Genomic DNA, 17240 nt, shown 5'->3' with positions numbered 1-17240 from the left:
TTTGCGCGTAGGCTGTTGTCACATTCTTGTACAAAGTGATTACCAGAAGAGTCTGCTCCCTGTCTGCCATCTCATATCACTGGGCTGTTTTTATGAGTAACGAAATCCTCCTTTTCCTTGATTGAACAACTCTATAAATCCTGTTGATGGAAAAGCCAGTGCAGATTACAATTCACTCAAAAGGTGCTAAAAAAAAGTTTTAATTTAGCCACGAAGCAGGTTACTTACGAAAATTTCATTTCATGACCTAGTAGTGTCTCACAATTTGAAATGTGTGCTGTGTAAGAGTATCACAGAAATTCAACTACCTGCCTACAGCTGGCATTACAGGAAATAAGCTTTACATCATAGAAAAAGTTACTCTTAAAAAATCTGATAGTGTACATTAAACAATAGGGAATCCAGGATGAAACAGTGACAGTATTATGAAACTGATAGATTGCTACTCAACGAATACAAGAGATACCGAGTTGCAAATAGGCACAACAGAAGGGCTGCTAGACATATGAGCTTTTGGCCGAAAGGCCTTCTTTTACAGTAGGCAACACACACAGTTCATGCAAGCACAAGCCACATGCACATGACCACTGTCTCTGGCCACCGAGGCCAGGCTGCGAGCACATGCACATGATTGGAGAAGCAATCTCGGTGGTGGGAGTAAGGAGGAGGATGAGGTGGGTAGGCCAAGGGATAGCAGGCTAGGGGTTGGTGATGGTAAAGTACTGCTTGTGGGAGCATGCAGGGACAAGGTGGGGGGAGGGCAGGGCAGCTAGGTGCAGTCAGAAGGTTACACAGAGGGCTGGAGGGGGAGGGGGTGCAGTGGAAAAGGAGAGAAGTAGAAAGACTGTGGCTGCATTGGTGGAATAGAGGACTGTGTAGTGCTGGAGTGGGAGCAGGGAAGGGGGTAGGTGGGTGATGGATAGGGACGAAGTGAAGCACATTGTGTTGGGCAGCATGCTCAGCAACTGGATGGTCCAACTGTCTCTTGGCCATAGTTTGTCAGTGGCCATTCATGAGGACAGACAGCTTGAAGGTTGTCATGCCCACATAGAATGCAGCACATTGATTGCAGCTTAGTTAGTAGAGCATGTGGCTGCTTTTATAGATAGCTCTGCCTTTGATGGGATAGGTGATGCTGTGACTAAAGTGGAATAGATGGTGGGAGTGGATGTATGGGACAGGTCTTGCATCTTGGCCTATTACAAGGATACGAGCCATGAGGCAAGGGCTTGGGAGTGGGGGTGTAGTAACAATGCACAATGCTATTGCATAGGTTCACTGGGCAGTAGAATACCATTGTGGGAGGGGTGGGAAGGATAATGGGTAGGATATTCCTCATTTCAGGGCCCAAGGAGAGGTAGTCAACAACCAGATGCAGAATGTGGTTCAGTTGCTCCAGTCCTGTGTGGTACTGAGTCACAGGGGACCACTCCTTCATGGCCCAACAGTGGTACTCTGGGAGGTGATAGGAGACGGAGAGATAAGGCATGGGAGATCTGTTTCTGTTCAAGGTTGGGAAGGTAATTATGGTCTGTGAAGGCATCAATGAAACCCTTTGTATATTTGAAGCTGGACTGCTCATCACTATAGTTCCAACAGCCATGCTTAGATAGGGCATATGGAAGGGACTTTTTGGCATGGAGTGGGTGGCATCTGTCAAAGTGAAGATATTGCTGGTGGTTGGTAGGTTTGAATGGACGGAGGTACTGACATAGCCATCTTTGAGGTGGAGGTCAACATTGAGGAAGGTGCCTTATTCGATTGAGAAGGACCAGGTGAAACAAATGGGGGAGAAGGTGTTGACTTTCTGAGGGAATCTTGGTAGGGTGTCCTCACCCTCAATCTAAATCGTGAAGATATCATCAATGAACCAGAATCAGATGAAGGTTTTGAGATTCTGGGTGATTAGGAAGGATGGGGTTATTTCCACAAATCCAACAGGATCTCCAGTCTCTCCTCAAATCCGTAGGTGCATCACAGAACCTGTCTCCTGAGTCTTTCTCTCTCCTCACCCCTACCACTCCTGGCACTCCCACTTGCTACATGCATCCTAAAGTCCATAAACCCATCCACTCAGGATGTCCCCAACAAGAGGGAGACAATCTCTGCTCTCGCGGGCCAACACTTTGAGCCTATCGACCATAACCTGGTGTCCTATATCAAAGACACCAACCATTTCCTTCATCGACTCTCCACAGTTCCCGTTCCTGTTCCACACAGTGCCCTGCTCATCACTACTGATGCCACACTCCTCTACACTAACATCACTAATGCCAATGGCTTTGCTGTGATTGAACACTGCCTTTCCCAATGGCTGACTGATTCCAAATCTACAACCCCCTTCTTGGTCACCAAGGCCACCTGCATTCTCACCTACAATTACTACACCTCTGGAGGCATCATGTACAAACAGATCTGTAGTACAGCAATGGGCACCTGCATGGCACCGTCCTATGCCAAGCTATTCATGGGTCATTTGGATTAATCCTTCCTAACTACCCAGAATCCCAAAGCCATCACCAGCCCCAGAGTCACTCTTGTGATCTGGACCAAGGGTGAGGACACACCATCCACATTTCTCCAGAACCTCAAGATCTTTTCCTTATTCACTTAACCTGGTCCTCCTCAACCGAACCAGCTACCTTCCTCGATGTTCACCTCCACCTCAAAGATGGCTGTATCAGTGCCTCTGGCTGTATCAGTAGTACCAACCACCACCAATATCTCCACTTCAACAGCTGCCACCCATTGTATACTAAGAATCCCCTTCTAAGGAGCCTACCCACCCATAGCGATTGCATCTGTAGTGACGAGCAGCCCTCTCCAAATATACCTGTCACCCATTTCATACTAAGACACCCCTTCCAAGCAGCCTGCCCACCCATACCCGTTGCATCTGTAGTGATGTGCAGCCATCTCCAAATATGCCTAGGGTCTCACCGAGGCCTTCATGGATCGAAATTGCCCTCCCAATCTTGTACAGAAACAGATCTCCTGTACCTTGTCTCTCCAGTCACATACTACCTCCCATAGTCCCACCGTTTGGCCACAATGGATCACTCTCCTTGTGACTCAGTACTGCCCGAGGCTGGAACAAATGAATCACATTCTCCACCAGGGTTTCTGCTACCTCTTGTCAAAGCCTGACATAAGAAATATACTACCCTCTATCCTTCCCACCCCTTCCACAGTGATTTGCCACCACTCACCAAACCTATGCAATATCCTTGGCCGTCCCTACTCCACCCCTGCTCCCAACCCCTTGCCTAATGGCTCATATCCCTGTAATAGATCTAGATGCAAGTCCTGTCCCATACATCCTCCCACCGCCACCACCTACTCCACTCCAGTCAGAGGCACCACCTATCCCATCAGTGGCAGGGGTACCTGTGAAAGCACTCATGGGATCTACAAACTAAGCTGCAACTTCCGTGCTGCTTCCTGTGTGGGCATGACAGCCAAAATGTCTGTCCACAAGAATGAACCACTGACAAACAGCAGGAGAGAGACAGCTGGACCAAATAGTTGTCGAACATGCTGCCCAACACGGCGTACTTCATTTCAATGATTGTTTCACAAACTGTGCCATCTGTGTCCATCCTACCAACACCAGCTGTTTTGAATTTCACGGATGGGAACTCTCCCAGAAATATGTCCACATCCCCCCACCCAGTCTCAACCTTTGCTAGTCCCTGTCCTTCGCCTGCTTAACCCCTTCCCTGTTCCCACTTCAGCACTACTCCCCCTCTTCCCCCCTTCACTCTCCCCTCCCCTATCCTGCCCAAAACCTCCTGTCTGTGCCTAGTAGCTTTACTCTGTCTCTGCATGCTTTCACAAGTAGCCCTATACTATACCATACTCTGCTAACCCTCCTTCTCCCCACATTAGTCTCCTCCTTATTCTCCACCCCCATCCAGATTAATTCTCCCATCAGGTGCAGTTGTTCACAGTCAGCCTCGTGGCCAGAGATGGTGGTCACTTGTGTATAAGTTGTGCTTGCACGAATGTGTTTGTGTTATCTACTTTAGAAGAAGGCATTTTGGCCAAAAGCTCACATGTCAAGCAGTATTTTTGTTCTTCCTGTTTGCAACTCAGTTTCTCCTCTATATGGCAAGTAGCGATCTATCCTTTTCGTAATATCGTCATTATTCCAGCCTGGATTTTCCATTGTTTAAATGGGTTTAGATGTAGCCTCTGAATCCAACTGGTGGTGAAATGGCCTACAGAATCTGTTCTCTCATAAGTAGAAATCGATGTAGGTGATTTGCCAATGTCAGCCACAATTTCTTCTGATATGTTAATGTAACAATAAATCAGGTAATTCTTCCTGAGAGTGGTGTTGTCGTGATTGTTGCAGTTGCAATATTTCTGTAAGAAATGTTTGAATTCGAGTACCTGAAGCTTGTTCCTTGGTATGTTCGCTGCAACCAATGCAAATTCATTATTAGAAGATGTATGCTGTCTGTGCATCTATGCAACTAGAATGTATTTCTTTGAAGAAATCGGATATTTATTCCTAATATGTGTATTGCTTCATAAATGTTGTTCAGTTTGAGACCTCATTGTACAGCCTATATGTTTCTCATGCTTGACAGAGGACAATGTTACCATCAGTGGCTAAAACACTTTTAGCATAAATCAGTGCTTTTAGCGTTGATGACAATGAAGATGCAACTGGTACCATGGTTAACATAAAGGCAACTGACTGTCCCATATTGTAAGGCATTTGAGAACAACAAAATAAAGTGTTTAAAACAAGTCACTGTTGTCTGCATCGAACTTGCTGAATTTAGCTTTGAGTGTAATGGGATTGACGATAGTATGAGGAACACAACAGTGAATCTTAATTTTTGCCTTTCTTGCTATGTAAAAAAATGTATGGGACTTACAAAAATGTATAATAATTCTGCAATAATATTAAAACATGTAAAATTATGTAGTATAGTGTGAAATACTTATTATACCTCAAAATATGTAAAAATACGTACTTTAAAACTTTGGAATGAGAGTCCTTTCAGTGTAATTTGTCGACATTTTACTTTTTCTTATAGCAACATGTAAGGGAACAGAATATGTCATTACATAAAATCTGGGCTCTAGTCACTAACAAGATGGCAGTTCCAACCCCATCTGCTGACCTGGAGTTACGTGTCTCCTAATTAGTCAAGCTCAGTGCTAGGACAGTTCCTTTCTAAAGGACACAGAGGATTTCCTTCCTACACTTGTACGCCATTTCTAATGACCTGGTCATTGACAGCAGTAGAGCAGCAGTAGAAGCTTTTTGTCAACAGACAAGTTTATCAGTCAGTGTGAAATTTCTCTGAGTAAATCATTTCCTTGCCTTCATGTATGTTCCTGTTTAGCATGAGTTACATCTGGAATAGAAGTTCTATTATAATGCTGCAATTATGATGTCATATATAGTTGCTGGTCTTCTTGATTTCTTTGGGCTAGTAATCTACTAGGAAAGGTGAAGAAAATCCGATTGCGATCACAACAATTTTGTGGATTTTAAAATCTCCAAGGAAATTACTTGACCCTCTGAAGATGAATTAGAGTACCTCCTGAATATAAGGAACTAATACCTGTGTGGGATCTTTCAAGATAATGAGTGATATGGAATGATTCGAAACAGGTCCGAAAACTTGACAAAGGTTTAAACAACAATGGTAGGTTGTAGAAAGTGAGAGGGGAAGGGGGTAAAGGAGATACAGAGTCATTTAAATGTGAAGAGTATCCTCATCATCTCCTACAGCCATGGTTTGCCACTGAGTGCCGTACATCTCTCCCATTACCGAAGAAGTTAGCAGGTCATCAATATTTCGAGAAGAGGTAATGATTTCCGTTTGCTGTGAAGATGGTTATCACCACATTTGTTTGATGGCTGTGTGCAGAAGTTGTAGGTGGATACTGTGGGAAGGAAATAAAATAAGACTTGAATAACAATACCTTTTCTAAAAACTGTTTTTGATTATCACGACAGTTTTCTGCAGAATGTCTTAACAGGAGGATGCAGCCAGTGTTTAATGTTGTGAAATACAACATTTTTGTGAGAGCAGTGTAACTGTGTCAGACATAAAGTATGGAGTCTCCTATAAAAAAAATAATAAATAAATAAAAAATAAAAAAATGCAAGTTTTGAGTATATAACATACAAATTTATTGATGAAATTAAAGAATGAAAACTCCAGGTTGGAATATCAACACTATTAGTAAAAGAATAGGTTGCTATCTTCGACAAGATGATCTGTTGAGCTGCGGACAGGCATGACAAAAAGACTGTTACACATTATGGCTGTTGGCCAAAGACTTCTTCAGCAGAGAAAACAAACACACACATATTCACACAAGCGAGCTCACCTCTTGCACACATGACCACTATAATGTTAACAGTCTCTTCATGGTGCATGTCTGCAATTCAATGGGTCACCTGTGCTGTGAGTAGCAGTATATCCTTTTCCTAATATTACTGATGAAACAAAATTGTTAAGGCTTTCGTGGCCACTTGTTGACAAACTGCCTATTGGCTTCTGTCTCGGGTTCTTCGGCCGACGTTCATGTAATGATTTTTCTGACGTTTCGCCAGCACGAGTGGCTGGCATTGTCAAAGCTTCACCCTCCATTGCTGGTGGTGAACTGGAGCCGAGCTCGCTGCCGCAGACTATATGTACCTGGCGCGCCAACATCCGAGGGCTTCTCCGCGGTCATTTCCGGTGCGGTTCTCCTCTTGCTACCTGCGACAGTCGTTCGCTGCAGTACGGGAAGCCAGGATCCGTTTACCTTAAGGCTTTCCTCTTTATTGTTGAAAATGTTCGCGTGTTTTTGTATTTCTACAGCTTCTCTAAAGAAGTGTGTGTGATAGTGCTTCTCTACAGCCAGAACTTCCGTGTCTGGCTGTAGAGAAGCACTATCACACGCGCTTGTTCAGAGAAGCTGTAGAAATACAAAAACACGCGAACAGTTTCAACAAGAAAGAGGAAAGCCTTAAGGTAAACGGATCCTGGCTTCCCGTACTGCAGCGAACGACCGTCGCAGGTAGCAAGAGGAGAACCGCACCGGAAATGACCGCGGAGAAGCCCTCGGACGTCGGCACGCCAGGTACATATAGTCTGCGACCGCGAGCTCGGCTCCAGTTCACCACTGGCAATGGAGGGTGAAGCTTTGACAATGCCAGCCACTCGTGCTGGCAAAACGTCAGAAAAATCATTAGATGAATGTCGGCCAAAGAACCCGAGACAGAAGCCAATAGGCAGTTTGTCATTACTGATGAAATTAAGAATTTTACGTATTATTGCAGTGTATGCTACACCGGATTATACAGGGTGCACTTTTTATCTGGACCACCCTAAATAACTGTTTGTCTAGATGCAAATTACAAAATGTTTCAAGCAAATGTTCTTTTGCCATCAGGGGGACATCAAACAGCATGACTGCTTTTGTTGTAGCTTTTTTTTTTTTTTTTACAAAGATATGACTTTTTTAAATGGCACACTGGATTTTTGTTCAGTAATTCATTTCCTCTCCTAAAGACCTATTCAAAAATGTATCACAGTGTACCATTCAGTGAAACACTATGTTATTAATTACATAACACAACACTGACATTGACGCTCCCAGCGCTTAGTGAAGATACTTGGGATAATGGAACACATCGACTTGCTGATGTTGAGAGAGGACAAATGTAAACATAAGTAGAATGTACACCCATCATTCTGTCAACCGTCGTCAGTTGAAGAGTTGTGCGAGTAGAATGTACACCAACGAAGAGAAGGTAGAAATGCTACTTATCTATGGAGAATGTAAGTTAGCAGAACAGTAATTGCAATACTGTTTTCTTATGTACGGGTACATTTAGTACAGTAGTTTAGTCCTTTTAAATACTGTTGTGTAGAGTAGGCATACAGTAAAGGCTGTCCTTTCTACAAGCTACATAGACATAACATTCCTTTTATTGTTGTTGTTGTTGAAGGTAGGCAAAATGCTATGCAGGTGGCGGAACTGTACAGAGAGCGATATCCTGACAAGAACTCACCTTCCCAACTGATATTTTCTCATCTTGTAGCTACACTTAAAGAAATGGGAAGTTTCAACCCATGACAACGCAATCGTCGTAGCAGTCGCGCAGACGAAGCTGCTGAAGTTACTATTCTCGCTTCCATTGCTATGAATCCACATGTGAGCACACGACAGCTTGAACACGAGATTGGCATTCCTAAAACCAGTGTATATCGTATAATTACATGTCACCAGTTCCATGCTTATCATGTCCACCTACATCAAGAATTGCATGGGAATGATTCCAGAATCGTGTACAGTTCTGTCAGTGGGCACAGCAGCAAATCCTTGCCAACCTGTTCTATTTACCGATGAATGTTCCTTCTCAAACAAAGGACAGGCGAATACAAGGAACATGCATTATTGGTCCAGTGATAACCCACAATGGCTTAGACAGGTGGAACATAAGTGTCAATGAAGAGTTAACGTCTGGTGTGGGATGCTTGGTACTACAATTATTGGCCCTTATTTCATCAATAGTAGTCTAAATGGCACAGCATATGCAAACTTCCTCAGACGAATTCTTCCTCCTCTTCTGGAAGGGCCAGAATGCTTATGTGGTATCAACACAATGGATGTCCAGCACGTAATGCCTTGTGTGCATGTCGTGTTCTGAACCGAAGGTATGCTGCCACATGGATTGGTCGAGGAGGGACAGTTACTTGGCCTGATGGGTCTCCTGATTTAAATCCTCTTGACTTTTTTCTTTGGGGCTGCATTAAAGACATTGCCTATCACAATATTCCAACAACTCCAGAGGACACACAGGAACTTATCGTGCTTGCTTGTAATTATCTTCAGTAGGCAACACTGGAAACAGTAAATAATTCTTTCATTCAATGAGTGCACCAGTGTATCAGCGTCCAGGGTCACCACTTTGAGCACCTTTGAATGTTCTACTCCTGGGCAGTGAGAGTCAAAGTCAGTTTTGTGTTATGTTTTTACTCGGTTTTCAAATGTTTTCTGACAACTCCAGCAAGTGGACGAGTTTGTGATCCCAGGCTCAAAGTCAGTGTTGTGTTATGTAATTAATAACGTTGTGTTTCTGTGAATGGTACACTATGATACATTTTTGAATAGGTCTTTAGGAGAGGAAATGAATTACTGAATAAAAAATACAGGGTGCCATTTAAAAAAGTCATACCTCTGTTCATATCTTTGTAAAAAACAAAGCTACAACAAAGGCAATCGTGCTGATAGATGTCCCCCTGACGGCTAAAGAACATCTGCTGGAAACATTTTGTAATTTGCATCTGGACCAGCAGTTATGTAGGGTGGTCAAGATAAATGGGACACCCTGTATATGAAGTATGATATTATTCAAATGCTCTCCACGACTTTTCTGGCTTACTTTTGTTCTTTCAATGAATTTTTGGTAACTTTTCAGCATACTTGCACATCTGGTTCCGAAATTACACTCTGAATCATGGCCTTGAGCTCGGGAAGTGATGATGGTCTGTTGGTGTACACACAAGATTTCAAATCTCCCCACAGAAAGAAATCATACAATGTCAAATTACAAGATCTAGGTGGCCAGTTCATGTCACCAATGCAAAAACATCACCCAGTCATGGAGCTTCTCCCATAATGAGTCATATTTGCAGACAATATGTGACAGATCGCACCGTCTTGTTGAAATTAAACCTCCACAGCATTCACACGATCCAGCTCAGAAATAAAAATTATCATAACATATCGCAGTATTGTTTGCAGTCCACTGTCTGGTGCCATCTTCGAAGAAGTATGGCCCAATTACACCCTCCATCCAAATTCCACATGACACAGTCTCCCATTGTGGATGTAATCACTCCTCCATAATTATTGGAGGATGTTCTTGCCCCAAATTCTGAAATTTTTCTCGTTTACAAAGTGCAACATATGAGAACATTATTTTCCCTATGAAATTGTTGTCTGCTCTTTGTTTCACAAGCATCCAGTGGGCAAATGCTCAGTGCTTTTTGTCATTGTTTGGCTTCATTTTTTTGTGTCAGTTTGATTACATGGGCCCAAAGGCATACATCTTCTTTCAGAATTTGTTTCATCCTGGTTCTGGAAACACCCAGTGGTTGTGAACTTGGGTAACATGTTTCGCCAGAAACTCAGTAAAATAATCATTTATGATGAACAATTTTTTCCACAGAATGTTTAACATGAGGATGCATCGAGTATTTAATGTCTACAATCAAACTGGTTTCCTCAAATTTAGCAATGAGTCTGTCACAGTCAATGTATTTGGTGCATTAAAATGAGCAAACTTTCCGTGGAGTTTGTGAGTGATCTGCACAACATTCATCACATTTGTACTAGATTTTCACTATGACAACATGCTGTTCCATGGTGGAGCACTCCATTACTAACCACAAAGAAAACAAATTAAAATTGTGCAATGTTCAATGCTACCAACTTATTAGAACAGGAGTGACAGATTTCAAAAGTTGTGTTACTTATGAAACACCTATTATATTTGAATCCACAGTGCAATGTCCAACCATTGTCTTTCAGTAAATGACTGCCTAATTCATTTCCACATTGCCTCCTTTGGTAATACCAGAAATCTACATCTACATCTACATAGATAACTCCGCAAGCCACCGTACAGTGCATGGCAGAGGGTACCCTGTACCACTATTAGTCATTTCCTTCCCTGTTCCACTTGCAAATAGAGTGAGGGAAAAGTGACTGTCTGTATGCCTCTGTATGAGCTTTAATTTCTTGTATCTTATCTTTGTGGTCCTTACACACTATCTATGTTGGCGGCAGTAGAATCATATGGCAGTCAGCTTCAAATGCCTTTCCTCTAAATTTTGTCAACAGTATTTCTCAAAAAGAACATCGCCTTCCCTCCAGGGATTCCCATTTGAGTTCTCGAGGCATTTCCATAACACTTAAATATTGTTCAAAACTACTGGTAACAAATTTAGCAGCCAGCCTCTGAATTGCTTTGATGTTGTCCTTGAATCTGACTTGGTACGGATCCCAAACACTTGAGCAGTACTCAAGAATAGGTTGCACCAGTGTCCTATTTGCAGTCTCCTTTACTCTTTCCTAAAATTCTCCCAATAAATTGAAGGTGACTATTTGCCTTCCCTACTACAGTTCTCACATGCTCATTCCATCTCATATCGCTTTCAGCGTTACACTCGTGTATGTTTGAATGACTTGACTGTTTCAAGCAGGACACTAGTAATACTGTATCCAAACATTACAGGTTTGTTCTTCCTACTCATCTGCATCAATTTACATTTTTCCACATTAAGGTTTAGCTGCCATTCACCACACAATCTGGAAATTTTGTCTAAGTTGTCTTGTATCTTCCTTATGTCACTCAGCCTCGACACCTTACCATACACCATGGCATCATCAGCAAACAACCATAGATTGCTGCCCGCCCTGTCCTGTCTGCCATATCATTTTACTATATAAAACAACAGAAACAACAGTGGTCCTATTACACTTCCCTGGCACCCTCCTGTCAATACACTTGTCTCAGATGAACATTCTCCGTCAAGGACAACATAGTCGGTTCTGTTACTTAAGCAGTTTGGAGCAAGCATACTAGTCACTCCAACTTGGCACTTAATCAGAACTACTGATGAAGTGTAAAGCATGTGATTCTCTGCCTTTGGTGGCAAGTTTTTTGTATACTTCTGTGCTATTCCAATGGCTGTGAAGTGATGTTCACTGTTGAAGTACTTGATCATCAATGGTCATGTACCAAAATCAGCTGATAGCTCACAAGAAACATTCATTTTACAAAATTCACACTCTCGATGGTGGTAAAAGTATTTCAGCTTTGAAGAAGTTTACTGTGGTTAAGAACATGTAATTAAAGAAATTAATTGAGTCTTTTTTTCCTAATTTTGTTTGCTCTGAATCTGATTGTGTCCATTGGCAGTACTTGGAATTTTGCCTCCAGAAGGTAAGCAGTGGCCTGTCATTCTTACTTCCAGATATTCCTTGTATAGCTAACTGAGCAAGGGGGCTTAACAGCTAAGTCACTGTGTGCACATAAGGGCAGAGTGAGGTTTGAGTCCGTGTATGGGCATCCTAAATAGAGTTTTCTGGGATCTCCTTAATGGGGGACATTCATGAAAAACACACTATTTAAAAGATGCACCAAATCACAATTTTGTAGATACAGCAATGAAATTTTGTACCATACTTTACATGAAATGAACACATTTACTGTTAAGTTTCTTGAATTACATGTATTTAACTTTTTTATGGGATCTAAAAAATTTATTTTCAAAAAAATGATATATGTGCCTTTTTCTCAGAAACTATTCAAGAGATTTCTACAAAATTTTCTCTGTTTAATGCATTTACATTAACTTCTCTCATGAGGTTTTTTTAAATGTATCAAATGGAGAAGTTTAATAATTTATCTGATTATAATTCTGTGCAAAATTCCAAGTGCTTTGCCCCATATCTCAGCTTACACTTGGGATTTCAAAATTTGCTCTTGAGACATTTATTGGGTTTATAGAAATGAGTGTACAAAACTTCATAATTCTAGCCATGATAGATTCTGAGAAAAAAAGTGCATAAACTTTTAAAAAACATAATTTTGTGGAAATGAAATTGAGGTTTGACTTAATGTTTTTTTTTTTTTTTTTCCTTATGTCACCTCATCAGAAGGTCCCAGATTTGTACTCAGGGTCCGCTTTCTCTTCAAGGCTTCTATTCTGGTTTCTTGTTTTTCTACATTCTTTTCTTTACCACATCTTCAACTGACTTTTCAGCATCAGGAAGATGCTGTAAATTTATTTTTCTCAATATGTCTTGACTGAAGTTTCTTATGTTAAAGCCCATTCTCTCTAATACTTCCATCCTCCCTATGTTTCAATCATTAAACACTGTGGTTTCAGGGTAGAGTTTTCATATGAGTGAATTTGGAGACTTATTTTGATTCTAGGTTTTGCCATTAACACACTTTTTTTAGAAGTTCAGGATCGATCAGAAACCTGTAAGTTGGCTTGACAACATCCAGGAAATAATTTGGAAGCCAATATTATCAACAGAACTGTTGTTTATCAAGCTGGTATTGAAGTGTTTCTTCAAAAAGTGGGCGTGGCAGGTAGGTCATGCCACATATTTAATTATTTTTCAGGCACTTTGGATGTGATTTCATCATTGAAACTTTAGAAACTTACTGTCAGTGTGTTCTTCTGATAAAATATAAAGTGAAAATTTACATTTTCTGTCAGTTTCATAAATATCGTCCCTTAAAGCACCTTATGTGAATCTGGAATAGGGGCTGTGAAAAGACATTTCCATCCTCATCATTGACCAGTCTGACATAATGCTCTGTTTCTTTAATGACCCATTCTTAGATAGGACATTTGGGAAGGTTCACAAAATGGAAGACAAGAATTGGCAGAACTGAAGCTGCGGAGGTTGATTGCTAGGCATGCCTGTTGATAAGAGTATTGCCCACATAAGGTGAAGTTTCAGGTTCAAGTCCTGGTCCAGCAGGCAGTTTCCATACAGCAGAAATTCCAATTCACAGTGATAATTTCATCCAGAAAACAGTCCCCCAGGCCATGGCTAAGCGGTGTCTCCACAGCATCCTTTCTTCGAGGAGCACTAGTCGGGCTTGGTATGCAGGAAAACTTCTGTGAAGTTTGGCAAGTTAGAGACAGGCACTGGAGGAGCTAAAGCTATGAGGGCAGGTTGTGTGTCATGCTTGGATATCTCAGATGGTAAAAGGATTTGCTAGAAAAAGGCAGGGTTTTGGGTTTGAGTCCCAGTCTGGTTTAATGTGCTGAAAAGTTATGAAACATGCTCACAGTAATGCACAACAAAAGATCCAGTACAGGGATTTAATTTTTTACTTGTTCTTTCTTTCTTTTGTTCTTTCTTTGTTTGTATAAATTCAAGTGGTGGAGGTTGCAAAAGTCATGGCATATCTCTTAATATCATGTCGGACCTCCTTTTCCCAGTTGTCATGCAGCAACTCAACGTGGCATGGGCTCAACAAGTCGTTCGAAGTTTCCTGCAGAAATATTGAGCCATCTTGCCTTTACAGCCACCCATAATTGCAAAAGTGTTGCAGGTGCCAGATTTTATACACGAACTGACCTCTAAGTTATATCTCACGAATGTTCGATGTGGCTCATATCGAACAATATGGGTGACTGAATCATTCATTCGAATTGTCCAGAATGTTCTTCAAACCAGTCGAGAACAACTGAGGCCCAGCGAGCTGGTGCATTGTCATCCGTAAAAATTCTTTCATTGATTGGAAACGTGAAGTCCACGAATGGCTGCAAATGGCCACAAGGGGTCAAAAATAACAATTTCCAGTCAGTGATTGGTTCAGTTGGACCAGAGGACCCAGTCCATTGCACATAAACACCCACACTATTGAGGAGCCATCACCAGTTTGCACAGTGCCCTGTTAACAACCTGGGTCTATGGCTTCCTTGTGTCTGCAAACACAATTGAAATCGAGATTCATCTAACCAAGCCTAGGTATTCCAGTCATCTAGGGTCCAATCAATACGGTCACGAGCCCAGGAGCGGTGCTGCAGGTGATGTGGTGCTGTTAGCAAAGGCGCTAGTGTCAGTTATCTGATGCCGTAGACCATTAGCACCAAATTTTGCTGCACTGCCATAATGGATACATCCCACAATAATTTCTGTTGTTATTTAACTCAGTGTTTCTTATATGTTAGGACTGACAACTCTACACAAACGCTGCTGCTCTCAGTTGTTAAATGAAGGCCGTCGACCACTACATTGTCCGTAGTGAGAGTTAATGCCTGAAATGTGGTGTCTTGGCACACTCTTGACCCTGTAGATTCAGGATATTGAATTCCTTATGATTTATGAAATGGAACGTCCCCTCTGTCTAACTCCAACTACCATTCTACGTTCAAAGTCTGTTAATTCCCAACGTGCAGCCGTAATCAGACTGGAAACCTTCTCATGTGAATCACCTAAGTATAAATGACAGTTCTGCCATGCACTGCCCTTTTATACCTTGTGGATGTGGTACTACTGTCGTCTGTATATGTGCACACCACTATCACACATTTTCACCTCAGTGTATAATCCCTTGTGCATAATTAATGGGAAGCTGTTTAAATGAGAAGATTAATAACACACAAGGGATGCAAATGGCATAATTTGAAACTCTTTAAATAAGAAGGCACCTCCTCGGATTTTTCTGAGATAACGGGTTTCACTCATGATGCCAGAAGAGGAGATGCTTGAATAAAGAAGTAACAGCAAAAAAATGGTTCAAATGGCTCTGAGCACTATGGGACTCAACTGGTGTGGTCATCAGTCCCCTAGAACTTAGAACTACTTAAACCTAACTAACCTAAGGACATCACACACATCCATGCCAAGTAACAGCACCAGCAGGATTCGTCTACTGGCAATAATGGCTGGAGAGATTGGTGACATGCTGATCATGTGTCTCTTAATCAGTAGATCACTCACCATACTGCCTCGTAGGCAACAGTCGGCTAGTCGGAACAGGTTTAGGGCCTAGTCCATTACTGGTGTTTGTTTTTAAATTAAAAGATTGGGCAGTTGAACAAATGGAAAACACAAGGTCTATGAAGTTGGATAATTGACACAGAGCAACAGAAGTAGCATGTTTCATTTATCTTTTCCATGTCCTGTTTATTCTCCTATCTAAAGTGAGGACACTTAAAATGACACTTTATTAGATTGTTTTTGTTGCCTATATTACATATTGCCTGCAGTCAGTTGGTTATGTTTTTAATTGCGATGCAGCTGCTGCTTCTGCTCCTACTAGTTCTACTAACACAATATTAAATTTTGTCCGAGCGTATTTAATGTCATACACTGCTTGACATTTGTCAAGGAACAGTGCCTTTGCTGAATAGGAATAATCACAGGCAATTATGGATGACATGGAACAGAGTACATATGTAATAGAGATGGAGTGATATATTTATAAAGAAGACTCGACATAAAGATCAATCTCAGACTATCAGTAATGAATATGCCCTCCTGTGACACTAATCCACATTTTGCACCTGTTATTCATGATGGTTACCAAACTGTTGAGGGGGGGATATTTTCCCACTTCTCTCTCGAGGTGATTTTCAGTTCTTGCACGGTTCTCGTTGAGAAATTTGTCTGCTAAGAGCTTCCGAGACATGCTATATAGGGTTTAGGATTGGGGAGTATGCAGGCCATCCCATACAATTCAATATCTTCACTATCCACTGCATCCGAGACCTCAGCAGTCCCGTGTGGACGGGAATTCTCATCCATAAACAGAAAGTTATGACCTACCATACTGCTAAACAAATGAGCATGATCCATAATTATCTCCCTACAGTACTCCCATGCTGTAACGGTATCTCACACAAAGATATGCAGCTGTATTCAACCATTGCACATAATGCCTACCCACACCACAATGGTTAGGCCATACCAGTGACATTCATCAACAGTCTGTAGTATGTAATGCATTCTCTCTCTCTCTCTCTCTCTCTCTCTCTCTCTCTCTCTACATTAACTGGTGGTGAGAATCACATGCCACAGTAAGCAGGAATCATAAGAGAACATCACTCTGGACCACTGATGCTAACCCCAACCAACATGCTCTAGATGCCAATAAACTCTGTCTCGGTGGTGTTGTGGTTGAAGCGGGTTGCATTTAACAGAGCTTCCAAGTGTACAAACCAGCCTGATTTAATTGCCGTGAAGTACCGGTTGGCAGGTCTGCAGCAATCTGCCTAGGAGTGAGATGTGTGATCCTTTTCGCCATGTATCCTTTTCGCTATGTATCGATCCTCGTGCACTAAGTTGATCCATCTATGACCACCAGCATGCATTCTCATAGCATTTTCACATTCAGTGGCCTTTTTTAATTGGAGATAATGCTTCTGGAACCACCCATTACTGTGGCCAGACTAACGACATTTTTATCGGCTTCAAGCCGTCCAGCTGCTCATCCACAATCTTAAGTGCTTAACTAATGTCTTGCAGAGATGTTATCTTACAACAGGAAATGTTGCACTAATTGGTTCCACAACAGCCTTCGTCAAACACCATACTTGAACTGTAGAATGCATATAAAGCATTCGTGCACAGCCTTTGCTGCAATTTATTCATTCGCCCTCAGCTTTTCCTTTTACTATTATTGGTGAGGTTTTCTGAGCAATTGTCGCTTGTTCTTAGCAAGTGTCAGTTGTTCC

At 41.8% G+C, this 17240-nt stretch overlaps 1 protein-coding gene across 1 annotated transcript in view; it reads left to right on the top strand.

The window, feature by feature from the left end:
• The window catches only part of LOC126215069 (aprataxin and PNK-like factor), an 80417-nt gene that overhangs the window by 32559 nt on the left and 30618 nt on the right, over positions 1–17240 (top strand). The gene's annotated exons all lie outside the window — the stretch shown is intronic.

This window comes from Schistocerca nitens, chromosome 12 (genome assembly GCF_023898315.1).
Source record: "Schistocerca nitens isolate TAMUIC-IGC-003100 chromosome 12, iqSchNite1.1, whole genome shotgun sequence".
In the NCBI taxonomy this organism is placed as follows: Eukaryota; Metazoa; Arthropoda; class Insecta; order Orthoptera; family Acrididae; genus Schistocerca; species Schistocerca nitens.
Note: the sequence above shows the minus strand (reverse complement) of the source record. Positions and strands in the feature narration are given on the sequence as shown.